A 15,000-nucleotide genomic window follows, 5' to 3' on the forward strand; every position below is an offset into this window, starting at 1 on the left:
ACAGATCAGCTAGCAAACCACTGAGCTAAACTCTTCTCTAAACACAAATAATAGTGTTTTTAAAAGCAAACGTAAAAGAAAAGTGCACTGATATCATGTAGTTTTACCTTAATTGTACAGTGCTTTTATCACTTTTGTAGAAGCGTGCTGCACCGAACTCGAACATGCAGCACAAGCACAACACTGTACAAAGTGAGCAACCAAACATTTTTGTGAAGCGTAAAATTCATTGCTCTGGGTAAGTTTCTCTGCATGTTTCATTTGAGAAATTAGCTAGAGGGCGCTGTCTACATTTTTGCGAATCCTGAATATGTTACTTTGGTACATTGTCTTGTGCGTTTCAGATACACGTCCTTCTTGCACACGTCCACAAGAAGGCAGAGCTTGTCGTATAGATCAGCTTACAAACCACTTAGCTAAACCCTTCTTTAACACAAATAGTAGTCTTTTTTTAAAGCAAACATAAGAGAAAACTACACTCAAACCACATATTTGTACCTTGATTTTACATCTCCTTTATCTTATTTGTGGAAGCATGCTTCACCAAACTCGAACCTGAATGCTCTGCTACACAAGTACAACACCATACAAAAGTAGCAACTAAACATTTTTGCAAAATGTAAAATGCATTGATCCGGGGAACATTTCAGGTAGATTTTCTTGTGCGTTTCAGATACAACTCCTTCTTGTACATATCTACAAGAGGGCAGAGCTTGTCATATAGATCAGCAAGCAAACCGCTTAGTTAAACCCCTCCCCAAACACAAATAATAGTGTTTTTAAAACAAACAGAAGAGAAAACCACATTTTTACCTTGATTTTACAGTGCTTTTACTTCTTTTGTGCAAGCGTCCTTCACCAAACTTGAACCTGAATGCTCTGCAACACAAACACAACACCATACAAAGTTAGCTGCTGAACATTTTTGCAAAACATAAAATACATTGCTCCGGGTACATTTCATTGCACGTTTCAGTTGAGAAATCCACTAGAGGGCGCTGTTTACATTTTTGCAAATATGAAATGTTTTTATTTCGGGAACATTTTCTTAAAGGTTTCAGATAAACGTTCTTGTACACATCCACAAGAGAGTGGGGTTTGTGAAAAAAGTGCACTGAAACCACTGACTTCTTATCATGATTTTGCATTGCTTTAAACTGTTTTGTGGCAGATAGAAAGGTGACACATATGTATTCAATTACAAATCATAGACAGCGTTGCTTTGTATAATCCTTTATACAAATAATATTTTATTCGGAAATAGAATGTTGTTTAAAGTATCATTAGTGAAAAAAGGAAAAGCTGTTGTCACCATACTGCCCCCTAGTGTTCATTTTACCCTTGAAACTACAGTCAAATGTATGCTTGAGTGCGATTTAGCTGTTGAAAAATAACGTAAGCCGAAGCAAGTGTTTCTAATGATCTGTGTTGTTTCATTGTCATCACAAATAGTCAAGTCAATCAAATGTCAAGACAAATGATAAGAAAGAAATAAGAACTAAATGCCAGCATGATCTAACGAGGAAACGTTCTCTATTCTACTATTACTATTTACTATTGTATTACTGTTTACTATTTTACTTTTTTTCAGTTTAGTGGCTAATTCATACGAATTCGTATAAAAATGTACATGCGTTTAAAAATGTACGATTTTTAAAAAGGAGACGTGTCACCAAATCCCACCCCTAAACCAACTATCGGGAGATAAGCAAATTGTACTAAACTGTGCGAATGAGATCGAACAAATTCGTTCAAATTAGCCACTAAATCAAAAACTTACAAATTGCTGTGAGACTGTTTGGAAATGCTGGAGAATTCAAGTTCAGCTCCTGTTTTAAACAGTAATCAGATACACTGTTAACAATGTAATGTAGAATCTACAGTAACTTACTGGCAGCAGTCTGAAGCTTAAAGGGACTATTACTTGACCTTAAAATGGTGTTTAAAAAATTAAATACTCCTTTCAATCTAGCAGAAATAAAACAAATAAGACTTTCTCTAGAAGAAAAAATGTTATTGGAATTAATGTAAAAATTTCCTTGCTCTGTTAAACATCATTTGGAAATATTCATTTCTCATTCATTCATTTTCTTGTCGGCTTAGTCCCTTTATTAATCCGGGGTCGCCACAGCGGAATGAACCGCCTGGAAATATTTAAAAGGAAAAAATTAAAGCAGGGCTGAATTATCTATGGTCTATTGGAATGCATTACTGTGGAAATATGTATGGAAAGGACAAAGAGTATTGCCATGAGTTGGGGATAAAAAGTGTGTGTGGGTGTTTCCCAATCCTGGGTTGCAGCTGGAAGGGCATCTGGCGCATAAAACATATGCTGAAATAGTTGTTGATTCATTCCACAGTGGTGACCGCTGAAATAGAGAATAATCTATAGGAAAATGAATGAATGAATGAATGAAATAATGAATGAATGAATGAATGAATGAATGAATGAATGAACGAACAAATAAATGAACGAATGAATAAGGAAATGAATGATTGAATGAAGAAATAATTGATTGAATGAATGAATGAAGAAATGAATGATTGAATGAAGAAATTAATGATTGAATAAATGAATGAATGAATGAATTAATTAATTAATGAATTAATGAAGAAATGAATGATTGAATGAATGAATGAATGAATGAACGAACGAACAAATAAATGAATGAATGAATAAGGAAATGAATGAATGAATGAATGAATGAATGAATGAATGAATGAATGAATGAATGAATGAATGAAGAAATGAATGAATGAATGAAGAAATGAATGAATGAATGAATGAATGAATGAATGAATGAATGAATGAATGAATGAATGAAGAAATGAATGAATGAATGAATGAATGAATGAATGAACAAATAAACGAATGAATGAATAAGGAAATGAATGAATGAATGAATGAATGAAGAAATGAATGATTGAATGAAGAAATGAATGAATGAAGAAATGAATGAATGAATGAATGAATGAAGAAATGAATGAATGAATGAATGAATGAATGAATAAATGAATGAATGAATGAATGAATGAATGAATGAATGAAGATTGTGGAAAAAAATAAAACTATATGATGTAAAATCCTCCAGTGCAACCGATTGAGAGCAACTAAACTCTAAAAATAATCATAGCAATCTCAATCAGCAACAAGAGTCCAATTTTCTCAAATCAGCAAATTATTTCAATTCAACATCCCATTTCCCTAATTCAGAAAAACCCAATATTTCAGACACATGATGGCGTATTTCATAGCAGCAAATTAAAGGCCTGCTCTCATGTAATTAACAGCTGTTTTGTCCACTGATCGATAAAAGCTCTTCATTAAAAGTCTCTCTTTGCTGTCTGCAGATCTCTGGCAAACTTCAGCGCTCTGAAAAGTTGCCCGTAACAATTAACATGAGCAGAATTCACAGCCGCAGCCGAGCAAGACAAACTGACTGTGAAACGCTTTTCCAGCCCTTGTAAAAAAGTGCAGAGTAATCATGAAGACTGGCTTACTTTCACCTGGAGGTTTTCCCCAAATCGGACACCGGTGCCTGCGTTTCTCTCCAACCGCTGGTACATAAAACCTGGCGAAAGTGTTTGTTTTTACTCCACATATTCTCACGTGGCCCTTTGAAATACAGACACCGCCTGTTGGCCATCAATATCAGAAGAGCAAGAGAAAACAAAGCCTGCGAATGTGTTAGAAAATCAATACCCCACAGCCGATGTTACATCATGACGGATTCACTGGGAAACCAGTCATGCCCTGGAATCACTGCTGGATTGCCTGGGTTGACCCGGGACTTATATTTATTTCATGTTTTTATATTTGAAGTTTGAACATCTATTAAAAAGGAATATTTAAGTTATGCGTGGTGTGAAAACATTTGTACACCAAGAGCTCATTTTAAACATTTAAGACATGTAAATAGAAAACATTATTTAGGAATTTTTGAAAATATGTTTTGCAATATATATATATATATATATATATATATATATATATATATATATATATATATATATATATATATATATATATATATATATATAAACTGCATATTGTTTGTATTGATGTATTTTTTGGGTTATATAGAAAAGCTCATTTTAAATATTTAAGACATGTAAATAGAAAACATTACTTAATTTTTTTTAGATATTTTTTCATTTAAACTGCATATAGTTTATTCATTTATTTATGTATTTATTTATTTATTTGTTTGTTTATTTGTTCATGTTAATTTAAATAAATATTCTCTTTATATTTAAAAAAATATATTAATAAAGATGTCTTTTTTTGGGGTTTTACAGAAAGATTTAATAATAACAATAATAATAATAATAATAATAATAATAATAATAATAATAATAATAATAATAATAACAATAATAATAATAATAATAATAGTAATGAATTATTATTCATATTATTATTCATGTTATTATTCATATTATTATTATTATTAATAATATTGTTGTTATTATTATTATTATTATTATTATTATTATTATTATTATTATTATTGTTATTATTATTATTATTATTATTATTATCAATAATAATGCTTACATTTTAATTTTAATTGTGTTCCAGATAATTTTAAAACAAAAGATATAGCGCTAGCATTTGACAAAGGACAGCATTAATTATTATTATTATTATTATTATTATTATTATTATTATTATTATTATTATTATTATTGTTGTTGTTGTTGTTGTTGTTGTTATTATCATCATCATCATCATCATTATTATTATTATCATTATTATTATTGTTGCTATTATTATTATTATTATTATTATTATCATCATCATCATTATCATCATTATTATTATTATTACTATTATTATTATTATTATTATTATTATTAATATAATAATAATAATAATAATAATAATAATAATAATAATAATAATAATAATAATAATAATAATAATAATAATAATAATAATAATACTTTTAATATACATAATATAAAAACCTAGAATATTATACATTTGTTATTATTATTATTATTATTATTATTATTATTATTATTATTATTATTATCATTGTTGTTATTATTATTTATTAGATAACAATGTATTACATATATTAATATTATAATATACAAGTACATATTTATTAATACAATATAGTATATATTTATTGCATTTTTAATTATGAAAAAATATATTATTTACAAGTATTAGTAGCATTAGAAATTCTAGTTTCTCTCAGAAAAAAGCAACATACCAGTGCTAGCAAAAATGTGAAACAAATGGCACTTAATATTGCATTAAATGTGAAATTAAAGTAAATCTTTTAGTTATTTTACCTCGTATATAAATAAATAAAAAAAAACTGCTCCCCTTTTCTTCTCCTCTAAGGGTTGTAATTGCTGAAAGTAACCCAAAAAGCTTCCATGGATTTAGGCCTTAAAAATACAGTGCAGGCACCTTCAGCAGACTGCGATTTGGGACAGACTAATCCTAATGCACATACTGTAAGAACTGATTGAGCCGTGCAGCTAAAGCCACTGGGACTGAGCCAGAATGAGCCTTAAAAACTCACCATACACCATCCCTAACCAGAGCAATAACAACTACAGTGTACAGATGCAGAGAACACAGCAAACAAACCAATACACAAATCATCTTACTTGTTTTTTTTTTTTTGACTTGCCTTAAAATAACTAGCATTAATAAATAAAACACGTAATCTAATAGTTGAATAATAAATAACAGTCATGCATGAGTCGATCATGCGAACCAGAACAAATACTCTAGCAATGGGGTCAGAAAAATAAACTTGTTTTTATCTTTTATTTATTTATTTATTTATTTATTTATTTATTTATTTATTTTCCCTCATTTATAGCATGAACATGTTTTTTTAAGATGTCTTTAAAAGGGGAAAATAAGACCTCGTTTAATTTTAAACAGTTAGGGAAAATCTGAAGAAAGAAAGAAAGAAAGAAAGAAAGAAAGAAAGAAAGAAAGAAAGAAAGAAAGAAAGAAAGAAAGAAAGAAAGACTACACTCATCTCCACCAGCTGAAGATGAGTAAATCTAAGCATCTTTCGTCTGTAAAAACAGAGCTGAGTTTCTGCAGACAAACACATCAATGCGCTGCACTCCTGCACTGCAGAGCCACAAACTCAACTTCATCAAGCTGCCAATGCCAAACACTCTGTACTCTAATTCTGTCAATATGTGCTCTTGTTGATGTCAGAACAAACCTGCATGCTGTTTTACACAACACTACAACTGCAGGAGGATTCTGCTATAAGAGCGCACAACCAGATTAACCAACTGACTGACTAAGTAATTGAATAAATGAATAAATTATTGAGTGGATAAATTAATAAGTGTATGAATAAATTAATAAACAAGGGATTTAACCAAAAAAAATGAATAAAAATGAATAATAGATAGAATAATAATTAATAATTATGAATGAATGAATAATTAATGAATGAATACTTGAATGAATAGAAAAATGAATGAATGAATAAATGAATGAATGAATGAATGAATGAATAAATGAATGAATTAATGAATAACTAAATGTATGAATGAACCAATTAATTTATCAATAAATAAATTAATAACTGAATAAAGTAACAAATCAATGAATGTATAAATGAATAAATAACTGAATGAATAAAGTAATAAATAGTAACATGAATGAATAATGGAATGATTGACATAATAACTAAATGGATTAATAAATGAATGAATAAACTAATAACTAAAGTATTACTTAACTAAATTAATGAATGAATAACTGAATTAAATAATTAAAAAACTAAATGAATGAATGAATGAATGAATGAATGAATGAATGAATGAATGAATGATCAAATTAATGAATAGCTGAATGAATTAATATCTAAATGATTGAATGAATGAATAAATGAATGGACAACTGAATTAATTAATTAATAACTATATGAATGAATAAATAAATGGATGAATAACTGAATTAATGAATTGATAATTGAATAAATGAATGAATAACTGAATGTCTTAACTTAATGAATGAATGGATAAAAAATGAATAAAAATGCATAAAAGAATAAATGAATGAATGCATAAACAACTGAATGAATAAATTTATAACTAAATAAACGTATAAATGAATAAATAAAGGTATAAATGAATGAATAACTGATTAAATAAAGTAATAAATAGATAAACTAATGAATAACGGAATGATTGAATTAATAACGATGGATTAATAAATGAATTAATTAATGTATAACTAAATTATTACCTAATAACTAAATGAATGAATGAATAACTGACTTAACTAATAACTAAATGAATGAATGAATGAATGATAAAAGTAATGAATAGCTGAATGAATTAATATCTAAATGAATGAATGAATGCATGAATTAACTAATAAATAACTGAATTAATCAATTAAAAACTACATCAATGAATGAATAAATGAATGAATAACTGAATTAATGAATTGACAACTGGATGAATAAATGAATGAATAACTGAATTAATGAATTGACAACTGGATGAATAAATGAATGAATAACTGAATTAATGAATTGATAACTGAATGAATACATGAATGAATAACTGAATTAATAAACTGATAACTGGATGAATAAATGAATGAATAACTGAATTAATGAATTGATAACTGAATGAATAAATGAATGAATAACTGAATGACTTAACTAAATGAATGAATGGATAAAAAATGAATAAAAATGCATAAAAGAATAAATGAACGAATGAACAACTGAATGAATGAATTAATAACTAAACGAATGTATAAATTAATGAATAAAGGTATAAATTGATGAATAACTGAATTAATTGATTAATAACTAAATAAAGGAATGAATGAATGAATGAATGAATGAATGAATGAACAAACGAACGAACGAACGAACGAACGAACGAACGAACGAACGAACAAACAAACCAGGATTACTCCAATCCCAAAAAACCCAATGTCCAATCCCAAAAACCCAAATGTTGTTGTTTTTTTTTATTTTTTATTACATTTAAATGACACTTTTAACCCAATGCTTGGATTTAGCCATATTTAACTTAAAACAACAACAACCCAGCATTTAGTGTGTATTTATCTAAAAGTAGATTTTTTATTTTACATTTTTTTTTACATGTTTTGTTTTTTACACCCAGGGGATACTAAACTTTATTACAGGTAGCTGCCATGTTTGTTCAATGTGCGTATTGAAAAGTTTTTACAAAAGTCCTAAGAAAATAGAGATGGACAGCAGTGTTTTCAGTGCAGTTTTTTTTTTCACCTGAGGATACTCATCCGAGACCTCTAGAGATTGCGCAGCGCCATTGTTGTAATCCCTGTGAAGAAATGACGCCAACTATAGAGGATTTTTAGAGGTCTCCATAATCCTGGACCAGGCCGTATCCTGAGCAAATGATGTGGTGGACATAGAGGAGTGGAGAGCATGAGACTGATTCCTGAAAGACGAGTCTCCACACTGATCTGCCTGAACACCCGCTGGTGACCTACTCACACCTGCAGCTTCTCCACCATGGACGTCCCGCATTTGCAAGTACCTAGACTGCAGATCTGCAAGAAGTTTGGCCAGAGGAGAAATGTTTGTGCCCAACTGAGCCTGGTTTCTCTCGAGGTTTTTTCCTTCACTTTGGTCAATTGGTGAAGTTTGTTTCTCCACTGTCGCCCCTGGCTTCTTTGGTTTAGGACTTGTAAAACTGCACATCAATGGATTTGCTCTTCAGTGTTTGGACTTTCAGTGAAAATTAAACCACACTGAACTGAACTGAACTTCAACTCTGAAAACATACTAGAACGCCTATGTTAATCTGCTTTGACAGAATCTACATCATGAGAGCGCTATACAAACAAAGATGAATTGAATCAGGACTCGTCTTTTAAAAATCCCAGCAGAAAAGGGAAACTATAGCACACATACAGCCCGTGTTTTATTGCACTGTGCAGATTTTCATTTCTGGGCATCTTGTCAAAAAGCTTTAGATGGTGTAATTATAGTGGTAAATTCCTTTGCTGATGTGATCGGATCTAAATCAGCATCCAGCACACGCCAGACACTAAAGACTCCCAAAGAGTATCAAACTAAAAGCCACTTAGCCTTTAAGATCAACTGGAGTTTACTAACACACTTTCCGCTCACAGGCGTCCATCATATGAGGAAGACACTCACACACTCACATTTCAGACACACTCCTGAAAGTCACTGCTTTACTAAACACACACACTCACTTCTCTAATCAGTTGTGCACATATTCATTCATCAGCTGCATGGCGATTGTAAGTGGATGCTGTGACCGAAAAATATGATTTACCAGAAATGATGCTTTATAGGATGTTTTATCATATGATGCAATGACATTGTGCATTTATGCTTTTTGATTTGGGCTTTTAAATACTTGTGCCATTAAAGTAGTGCTTTGAATTAGTATTTTATATTTATGCTATATTTTAATGTCTGCATCAAATGACATTTGCAAAACTGAACTTATATACAGTTAAAGTGAGAATTATTAGCCTTCCTTTGAATTGTATTTATTATTAATATTTTTTAAATATTTCCCAAATGATGTTTAACAGAGCAAGGAAATTTTTACAGAATGTCTGATAATATTTTTTCTTCTGAAGAAAGTCTTATTTGTTTTAATTCGACTACAATAAAAGCACATTTAGATTTTTTTAAAAACCATTTTAAAGACAAATTTATTCGCCCCTTTAAGCTACTTTTGCCCCCATAGTCTACAGACCAAACCATCATTATACAAGAACTTGCCTAATTACCCTAACCTGCCTAGTTAACCTTATTATCCTAGTTAATCCTTTAAATGTCACTTTAAGCTGTATAGAAGTGTCTTGAAAAATATCTAGTCAAATATTATTTACTGTCATCATGGCAAAGATAAAATAAATCAGTTATTAGAGATGAGTTATTAAAAACTATTATGATTAGAAATGTGCTAAAAAAAATCTGCTCTCTGACAGAAATTGGGGAAAACAATAAGGGGGGGGGGGGGGGGGCAATAAATCTGACTTAAACTGTACATTCATATCCTTTGGTTTAGTCCCTTATTTCCAACTTATCCAGGATGTTTTACACAGCGAATGCCCTTCAGCCATAACCCAGTACTGGGAAACACCCATACATACACATACACTACAGTCAACTTAGTTTATTTAATTCCCCTATAGCACGTGTTTGGACAGTGGGAGAACCGGAGCACCTTAAGGAAACCTACGCCAACTCGGGGAGAACATGCAAGCTTCACAAAGAAATGCCAACTGGCCCAGCCGGGAATCAACCTTCTAGCTATGATGCAACAAAGCTAACCTTCAAATGTATATGCACAAAACACATATTTAAAGTAACATGTACATTATGCTGTTTCAAATAGTGTACTGCAAAATGTCAAAATACAAATATAATATTATTACAATAATTGTCATATTATTAATTATTTAATTATATATATAGATACAAAAAAAAAGAAAAAAGATAAGAAATTACTATAAATATTAAAAATAAAGTAAATATTAAAACATATGAATAAATAAATAAGTAAATAATTAAATGCAAAACTAAGCTAAAATAAAATAAACACATTATGAATAAAGAAAGCTAAATAAAACTAAACCAAATTAAATACTAGTAAAATAAAATATATAATAATAAAACAAAATTAAATGTAAAATAACAAAGAACAGATAATAAAAATGAATAAAATAATATAAAATAATAATAAAACAAATAGAACATTAAATAAATAAACTTTATATTTGTATTTGTTTGTATACTTTTATAATAATAAATAAATAAATAAATAAATAAATAAATAAATAAATAAATAAATAATAATAATAATAATAATAATAATAATAATAATAATTTTAATAAAAATATATATATTTAATTTCTTTTGTATTTTTTTTATGTTTTGTTCCAAAATAAGTATCTATAAAATAAAATAATTTTATGGCTTTATTTTAAGTCTTTACATCTCTAAACTTATTTGTGATGCCAAAAGTACTTAACAACACTTTAGACATGTTTCACACATGTTTTGCTATTTCTGCAGAGAATTTTGTAAAAAAAAAAAAATCTGTAAATTTATGCAGAATTATTTTGGGAGTATCATTACTAAAAACTTAATACATGATATATAAAAAAATATAACTTTTTAAACTTTTATTTAATGTTTACACAGTAAATCCAATTAGACCCACTTGTTTGATAAACAAAGCAAGTCTCTTATATAATACATCTAATAAAGACAGAAAATATGACTTTAAAAATTGTACTGTAAATAAATCAAATGAACACTTTAATACTAGACAATATTTTTACTGAAATTAATTTAAAACTGAATAAATATATTTGCAGTCAGTTACACATGTAAATAAATAAAGTCAACAATGGGCTAAAAATCTAGCGGAAATATGAAGATTTCTGCACACGCAGATTCTGTGTGTGGGCTTACTAAAACAAAAAATGAATGAATGTCATGGCATTACATGACAAAATATCACATTAAAGTGTCCTATCTGCCAAAGAAGACATTTTCAATTATAAAACAATTATTAACCTTGCCTAAAGCAAAAAAATAAAAATTAAAAATCAAAGAAAAGCCAGGCTAGTGAGTATAAAAAAGCCTGCAGTAGGTGTAGTATATTTTATTATCCATCGCAGTGACCTTCAGACTTTGTTTTCATAAATGCATGACCGCAAATCTCTCCATTTACTCTTGATGTATTTAAATAAACGAGGGAATGATTGTATAATTAAATGTACAGAAGCAATAACACACACGGATGAAGCTTTGATAAAAATAGCAGTGCTACTGTAGCCCATAGGCTTTGCGGTATATAAGAAAGAGATTTTCTATGTGGTCCAAAGCTCCTATTAATGTAAAAGGTATTTTTATAAAGCCTAAAGGTACAATTACACGTGAGGTAATAGACTTTGACAGTGTTTTAATTCTATAGAGCGCAGGCGTACATGTGTGGAATACAGAAACAGGGAATGAATAGAGCACTGTGTGTTTTTCAGAACTACTGTATAATCACTAGCAAAATAATGCATGCCCATTTCCAGCTAAAATTTGCATATGAAGCACAAAAACAGGCAGGTTTTATGTCCTAAGTTCAATAAAATAATGAATAAAACATAAATAATAAAATACAATAAATAATAATAAAATAAAAATTATAAAGTAGATATAATAAAGTAAATAATATTAAAATAAACTAATATATATTTATATTATTTATATAATGAATGAATACACATTTAAAAAATAAATAAATGAATAAATAAAAGAAACATAAGTAAAAATTTATAAAAAATATTACTTATTAATAAATAAATAATAAAAGAAAATAAAGTAAAAATTACAAGACAATAAATAAATACAAATTAAATAAATGAAATTCAAATAAATGAATATATAAATAAATACATAAAAATAAAATAAAAAACTAAAAAAATAGATGTTTAAATATTACTTAATAAATAAACAATAATAGTAGAAAATACAGTTTAAAAATAAACAAAATAAATAAAAATTAAATATAAATAAACAAAATACAAAACAATAAATAATTAAATGAAAATGAAGTAAAAAGCTTATTAAATAAATATGTAAATATTACTTGTTCATAAATAAGCAATAACAATAACTACCTAACTATCTATATAAATGAACAAAATATTAATTATTAATAAATAAATAATAACAGAAAATAAAGTTTGAAAATAAAATAAATGCAATTTAAAAAATAAATAAATAAAGATAAATAAATAAATAAAATATAAAACAAATAAATAAATAAAATAAAGTAAAATAACCACAAAATAATTTGTTTTAAATGGATAAAACTAACTAAATAACTAACTAACTAACTAACTGTGTAAATTGTAACATTACTTAACAATAATCAAATAATAACAGAAAAATAAAGTTAAAAAATAAAACAAAATAAATCAATAAAAAATTAAAATAATAAAATGAAAAAAAAAATGAAAAAATTAAATAAAGTAAACAAATTTGACTAAAACTAACTAAAATTAATAAATAAATGAATTAGCAAACATTACACTCAACAGAATAAGCATCAGGTGTAATCTGTGCATCTGATCTTGATGCGCCATCAATTACATCGACCTGACAGATGGCAAAGCAAATGAACACACGCGCGTGGCCCGTAATCCCTCCGAGTCAGCACAATTCGCTGTACGGCAAAATCTTGACTTCATTTAGTGGAGCTGGGATTTCCAAGCGCTGTAATCTTCTGAATTCTTCCGTCTTTCCCCCGTGATCCTTTGAACAGCACACACACTTGAGGAGGATTCAGATGCGGTGTTGTTTTACCACATCATTCACTAAAGGAATTATGCAAATCAAGTCATGCCACAAATTCACTGGTAAAATCTGTCCTACATGTTATTCGCACTGTGCAATTCCCCTTGAATCAGCCGTCTGAATACTGAACACACATCTGCATATAGATTTGAAGTCAGAATTATTAGCCCCCCCTCTATATTTTCCCCCAATTTCTGTTTAACTGAGAGATTGTTTTCAATACATTTCTAAAAGTAATAGTTTTAATAAATCATTTTTAATAACTGATTTATTTCATCTTTGCCATGATGACAGTGAATAATATTTGACCAAATATTTTCCAACATACGCTGTAAGAAAAAAAATCGTAAAAAAAAAAAAAAAAGGTCAAATGACTGCCAAACAAAAACCATAAAATTACGGTAAAATGTCTTTGGTGAAATGAAGTGCAAAAAATAATAAATCTACAGATATTTTCATTCAAATGTTTACAGAAATTTCCCAGTGATGGGTTACGGCTGGAGGCGAAAGTCATTTATTAAATAAAGAATGATTCGCACACTGTAAAAAAAAATCTGTAATTTTACGGATTATTTCCGGCAGCTGGAGTGCCAGAAAAAATAACAATATAATAGTAATAATAATAATAATAATAATAATAATAATAATAATAATAATAATATTAATATAACATCTACTAAATAACAGAAATATACCGTAAAATAACGGATGTTAAACCCAAGTTTATTCTGGAAACGTAGCCCTGCGGACGTTTCAGGAGACAGCGATTAACGTGGCCGGAGGTACGTATGGCCGTACTTTTGTTTTTTTTATCGAGCGAACGCTGCAGGGCGGTGTGACGCCACTCCACTCCTCCTTCTCTTCGCGCTCACTGGCTGACGGCTCACCTCAGTGTGGAGGGCTTTCCCGCCTTAACCAGTTTGTCCGCTTAGTTTGCAGCATTACGTCGGCGGAGCGGAAGCCCGGAGGGAGGAGGAGCCGGCCACATCGACGACCGGGATGGAGTCCGGGGAAGAGCGGTTCCAGAAATCGGGTAAGATGAAAAACAGAATCCAGAAAAATAAGAGCGAACGAGTTCGCGATGGGGCGAGATCCGAAAAAGCGGTCAAAATCGGACGAGGGCTTTTGCTTTTTTTTCTGGACTGCTTTTGCAAATCGTCGCTTGGGTTTAGGGAAGGAGAAGGAGGAGGGGGAGGAGGGTGGCTGGGTCGGCTGATTGGCCGCCCGGCAGCCCGGTCGATCGTCCAATGCTCTACAGCGGCCTCCGGTGGCTTTTCACGCGATTACAGCGTGGGCGCGAACGGCGCGCGCTCCCGAGAGGCGTCCGAGACGTGAAAAAGCGTGCACAGCAGCCTTTCGCGGATTGGCGAAAACAAAAACTGCTCGAATACGTGCCTCCCGTGACGTATTTCGCGGCCTCCAGAAACGTCCGCGGGGCTACGTTTCCACAATGAGCCCCGGTTGGTTTTATTACTTTTAAATTTCTGGTAAATTTCTGCAATTTAATATCCTTCTCATTCATTCGTTTTCTTGTCATTTTCTTTTTCATTCTTTTATAACCTATTTTAACACATTATAAATTGTTTTTATCTGTTTTTAATCATTTTTATTGTCTGCATTTTATGTCCTAAACTTGTCTTTTTTATT

At 29.6% G+C, this 15,000-nt stretch overlaps 1 protein-coding gene across 4 annotated transcripts in view; it reads right to left on the bottom strand.

Annotated features, from left to right (window-relative positions):
* cdh22 (cadherin 22) overlaps nt 1-15,000 on the bottom strand; it is a 487,421-nt gene that overhangs the window by 316,849 nt on the left and 155,572 nt on the right. For all 4 annotated transcript variants that reach the window (NM_001443453.1, NM_001443451.1, NM_001443452.1 and 1 more), the window contains 1 exon segment: nt 814-879. The gene's annotated coding sequence lies outside the window, so the exon portion shown is untranslated.

Source organism: Danio rerio, chromosome 6 (assembly GCF_052040795.2).
Source record: "Danio rerio strain M-AB ecotype USA chromosome 6, GRCz13ab, whole genome shotgun sequence".
Lineage (NCBI taxonomy): Eukaryota > Metazoa > Chordata > Actinopteri > Cypriniformes > Danionidae > Danio > Danio rerio.